Raw genomic sequence first — 6,000 nt, 5'->3', positions numbered from 1 at the left:
CAGGATTAAAAAAATGTGGTACATATTCACGATGGAATACTACGCAGCCATAAAAAAGAACAAAATCATGAATTTCGCTGCAACCTAGATGGAACTAGAGTCTATAATACTGAGTGACCTCTCACAGAAACAAAGATCCGAATATCACAAGTTCTCACTCATATAATGGACCTTGAACATCCAATGCGATACTATAAGAAAATGACTGACGGTACTGGGAAACTATGGGGGGGAGGGGGATGGGATTAACAGTAGCAAATATCTGTCGGGGGATGGGAAAACACCTCTTATCAACAGGGTGCCTGAATGAAACGTAATTGTACACCTAACCCTTAACTGTACCCCACAAAACCATAATAAAAAATACTGATTAATGAAAAAAACAAAAGAAAGTGTAAATTTAGGATTGCCTAGCTAACAACTATTTAGGTCAATGGAACAGGTGATCAAGAGATATATAATCTAAAGAGGAAAGAAAAAAATATTTGAAAGCAGGCAAATTAAGAATCTTATGAAATGAAAGATTTGCTTTTGTGTGTCTGTATGTCTATATGTTTATGTGTATATATCTATATGATATTTTACTACCAAAATATATAAAAAAGATTTAGTTAGTAGGTTGGTTTCTTATGAAGCTATTTCTGCTCCCTATATTATAATCTTCAACTGCAATAATCTGGATTCTGTTACTTTTATGCATTTGACTTCAAAGAAAATTGCATAATTGCATAATCTTAACTGATCAGATTTTCTGTCCTAGGACAGACCTGCAAGAAACTTCCCTTACTAACACTAATTTATTTGATTTACAGATGATTCTTACTTGAAGGATAAATCTGAAATTTATTGTGCAGGTTATGCTATAGTATTTTTAATTAATAACATAAAAAGTGGTTATCTTCCAAAATCAACTTCAGCTTAACAAACAAAATTAGTAACATAAATTAGAGCATGTAAACTGGCTAAAGAAATAAATTTTTAGAAGAGATACTCGTGCAGACAGTAGATATGCTTTCATAGTAGCGCCTGACTTTGGAATGTTATGGAAGCAAACAACAACAACAACAAAAACCCCTTTTAACCTCTTTTAGTCAGTCCATTAAATATTGAAAGCTTTGTTTTAAAATAATTGGAAGCCATATTATTGCTAAAATCATTAGCCATTATCAAAATTTTAAAAATCAAGCACTACAGAAAGTAAAGAAAACCAAATAGCTGGTTATACAGGAAAAGAACTGTCTTAAATGTATCTGAAATATAAAATCAACCTATTTTTAGCTTTTACGAATGCACTTGAGTTTGTTTTTTGTTGTTGTTGTTTTTTTTTAGAGTCGGAGTCTCACTCTGTCACCCAGACTGGAGTGCAGTGGCCGCTCCCGCCCACCGCAGCCTCGACCTGCTGGGCTCCAGTGATCGTTTCGCCTCAGCCTTCCGAGTAGCCAGAATTATAGGCATGCGCTACCACACCCGGCTGACTTTTTGATTTATTGTAGAGAAGAGGTCTCACTGCCCAGGCGGGTCTCGAACCCGCAGGCTCAGGCAATCCACTCACCTCTGCCTTCCAAAGGCACGGGATTACAGGTGAGCCACCGAGTCTGGCACACTTGAGTTTTATACAAAAGCAGCTCAATCCAAATTCTCTAAAAGCAGAACAAGAATACTGGGAACCAAAAAGGGGAACATACTCCTCTAAGAATAGTCTGTGGTTTGGGCCAAATTTTCTACTCATACTTCCAATCAAATTACAGTCATTTTTCTTAATTTATGTACATAATTTAACTCATTGGAGCCATAATAAAATGATTAATTGGGGAAAACAATATTATTGGAAGCCTTCTCCAACTGCTCATTATAAGGTATATAATCATTGCCACATCTGCCCAAAACATAATCCAGGAAAATATTTATATAGTTCTCAATGTCTTTTTCCTTTACTTGAAGGCCCCTGCAAGATATGACTGCTAGATCTTAATGAGTTATCATCATTGCAAGAACGTAAGTATGTTCTAGTAATAATTTGTATGTTTTCTCATGGGTAGATGCATACAGAAGAGCAATAGCTTTAGTGGTAAGTAAAATTTTCTTAGAGAAAATTATTTTGACTCAAGGAGTTCCTCTAAAACTTTATAGTGACAGAGGTACTCATTTCACTGGACAAATAAAACAATTCAGTCAATGTGTAAAATCTGACTCATTTTGCAACATTTCCATTGTGTGTATTGCTCCCAGGTATTTGGGTTAGTGGAACACACAAATGGAATATTCAAATCTTAACTGGCAAAATAAACTGAGGCTTTTAAAATTCCTTGGTCAAAATTTATTTCATTGGTTTTATTTAGTCTCAGATCAACTTATTTTGGTAAATACCAGCTGTCTGTATTTGAAATTATAATCAGCAGACCTATGTAATTATCTCCAGGAAATTCTGAATATGTGGTATTAAATGGGGATATGTTGTATATTTCATTTGCCTTATAGTACAGTTAAATGAATACTGTAATTTAGTAAAAGTCTCTTTCACAGTGAACTCCTGGGAGACAAAGAACTCTAGGACCATGAACCTCAACTAGGAGGCTTCATCTATTGGAAATGGCATCTTAAAAGGACTCCCTCCAGTCAAGGTGAAAAAGACCTTACTAAGTATCCCTATCTAACACTTGTTCCATGAAACTAAACGGAATCAATTCCTGGATAAAAGTCACCAATTTAAAGAATGTCACTTCACCATTTGGACTCCATCTTGGACCACTGCTCTAAAATTGAAATTCTTCAGAACCAGAAAGGATGAGAAAAAGATGACATCTGAAGTAATCAGCTTTTCCAAGACACCAGACCAGGCCTGGATCTAATTAAGTGCTTACTATTAATAACAATTAACAGAGAAGATCTTCCTTTGCAAGCTTTCACTACATTTATTTTTTTCATAGATCTTATGTTTTATTGTTTCACTCATCAGCTGTTATCTATGAAACAGACCTCTTCTTGCAATGAGTTGATAGATTATAGAAAAAACACTTGTTGGGTATGCAGCCTCATGCTTTTTTCAGTAGTTCTGGCCTACACAGATGGTTATCTTTTTTCCAAAGACAAGATTGAATAGAATATGATAAATATATTTATGTTTCCTAATAACAGTCATTAGTGGTTAACATTAGTATGGACAAGGAAAATGTACATTACTGGCCTGTTAATACTTTACAAAGCAGAGCATGTAGAAAGAGCTTTTAAGTAGATAAAACCAAGTCGTTAGCTTTAATGCTAGCAGATGAAACAGACTTTAAACTAGCAACAGTAAAAGAGGAAAATGAAGGGCACTACTTAGTGATAAAGGGTTCGAGCCAACAATAAGTATCAACTATCCTAAACATAAACACACACAACAATGGAGCGTACAGATTTATAAAACAATCACTGCTAGTTCTAAAAGAAGACTTGAATAGACACACAATAATAGTGAGGGACTACCAAAAGCTTTAGACAGATCATTGAGGTAGAAAACTAACAAAGACAGTATCTTACATTTGCCACTTGACCAATTGGACCAGCTACATATCTAGAGAATAGTTTACCCCAAAACCACAGAATATGTATTCTTCTCATCTGCACAGGGAACATATTCTAAGATCAACCACATACTTGACCAAAAAACAAATTTCAATATATTCCAAAGCATTGAAATCATACCAAGTATCTTCTCTGACCACAGTGAAATACAAATGGAAATCAATACCAGCAAGAAACACAAAGCTGCACAGAATCATGAGCACTAAACAACTTGCTTCTGAATGACTTTTGGGCAAAACATGAAATCAAGATAGAAATTAAATAAAACAAATGAAAAAAAAATAAAGCATACCAAAACTTTTGGAATGTCACAAAAGCAGTGTTAAGAAGAAAGTTTATAAGCACTTACCACCCACATCAAAAAGACAGAAAGATCACAAATAAATAACCTAATATCACATCAAGAAACTAGAAAAAAGGACAAACTAAACTCAAAACTAGCAGAAAAAAATAACTATAGAAGAACAAAAATCTAATCAGAACTAAATAAAATTAAAACCAAAAATTGCAAAGGACCAAGAAAATGAAAAGTTGGTTCTTTGAAAAGATAAAAAAGATTGATAGATCACTAGCCAGATTGACATAAATGAGTCCATTTGAGTTCAGCAGAACAACAACAAACTCATGAACCCGTGAGCAAGAAAAATGAATGTTTTTGTTTCAAGCCACTTAGATTTTAAGGTTGTTTATTATACAGAATTATTGCAGCAATATTTGCCTAATGCACTTTATTATTTTAAATGTTGTGACTTGTTTTTCATATAAACTTTAAAATTAGACAGTCTAAACACGAATTGAATATATAAATATATTCAGTGAATGCCATTATTAGTATGATACTGCAATTTGTATAATAACTTCAGGTGAGCCGGGCTCAGTGGCTCAGCCTGTAATCCCACGCTTTTGGGAGACTGAGGTGAGTGGATTGCCTGAGCCCGCGGGTTCGAGACCCACCTGGGCAGCGAGACCTCATCTCTACAATAAATAAAAAATCAGCTGGACATGGTAGTGCATGCCTGTAATTCCGGCTACTTGGAAGGCTGAGGCGGAAGGATCTCCAGAGCCCAGCAGGTCGAGGCTGCGGTGGCCAGAAGTGGCCACTGCACTCCAGTCTGGGTGACAGAGTGAGACTCCAACTCAAAAAATAAATAAAAAATAAATAAATAATTTCAGGTGAATTCTTAGGGTACTTTCAGGGGATCAAATTCAGGCAACATCTTTACAACATTAAGTCTTTTTATCCAAAGACAGGGTACATTTTTGTATTTCCTCATGATGTCTTTTATGTTCCTCAGTAGAATTTTAAGATTCTTTTGCATGTATATGTTGAATTTTTTTTGTTTACTTTAGTATTCTATCCTTTTCGTGCTCTATTATTGCTATACTGTCTAAACTCTTAAGCAAAAACTTCTTGAATGTTGGGCCAATAAATCTCTGGACTAAGTTCTGAGAACAAGCAAGCCATCATGCCAGAGTAAGTGTTAAATTTACAACAAAGACGAGACAGGTCTCCTTAGTATGGCATTCAAAGCTTCAGGCTTGGAATTCCCTGAATGCACCCTGACTTCATTGCAATAACTTTGCAAATGCTATTCACTTTGTTTTTATAGCTCTCTTTTTGCAGAATGCCTGTTTCTTACTCATTTTTCAAGATTCAAGTCAAACATAGACCAATGGACCAGAATAGACAACCCAGAAATGAATCTATGTATTTAAAGCCCACTGATTTTCAACAAAAGCACCAAGAACACACACTGGTAAAAGGACAATCTCTTCAATAAATGGTGCTAGGAAAACTAGTTATTCATATGCAGAAAAGTGAAACTAGACCACTGCCTCTCATCATATACAAAAAAAATCAACTTAAAATAGGCTAAAGAACCGAATATAAGACCTGAAAATGTGAACAAACCAGAAGAAAACATATGGAAAGCTCTTTAGGACATTGGGGTGTCAAAGATTGTATGAATAACATCTCAAAAGCACAGGTGACAAAAGGAAACATAGACAAACTGAATTATATCAAACTAAAAACTTCTGCACAGCACAGGAAACACTAACAGAATTAAGAAATGACCTACAGAATGGGAGAAAATACTTGCAAGCTATTCATCTGACAAGGGATTAATATTCAGAAGGAACTCAAACAATTCAACAGTAAAAAGATAAACAACTCAAGAAAATGGGGAAATGTTTTGAATAGGCACATTTCAAAAGAAGACATAAAAACAGTCAACAAGTATATGAAAAAATGTTCAACATCACTATTGGTCATAGAAATGCAAATCAAAACCACAATGTGATATCATCTCATCCCAGTTAGAATTATTATTATCAAATAGACAAAAAGTAACAAAAGCCGTTGAAAACGTGAAGAAAAAAATATACACTAACAACCCCTGGGAAGAGGTAAACATATTCAGTAAATGGTGCTGG

The sequence above is a fragment of the Carlito syrichta genome, unplaced genomic scaffold (assembly GCF_000164805.1).
Source record: "Carlito syrichta isolate Samal-C Ts95f unplaced genomic scaffold, Tarsius_syrichta-2.0.1 Scaffold296798, whole genome shotgun sequence".
Classification (NCBI taxonomy): domain Eukaryota; kingdom Metazoa; phylum Chordata; class Mammalia; order Primates; family Tarsiidae; genus Carlito; species Carlito syrichta.
Note: the sequence above shows the minus strand (reverse complement) of the source record.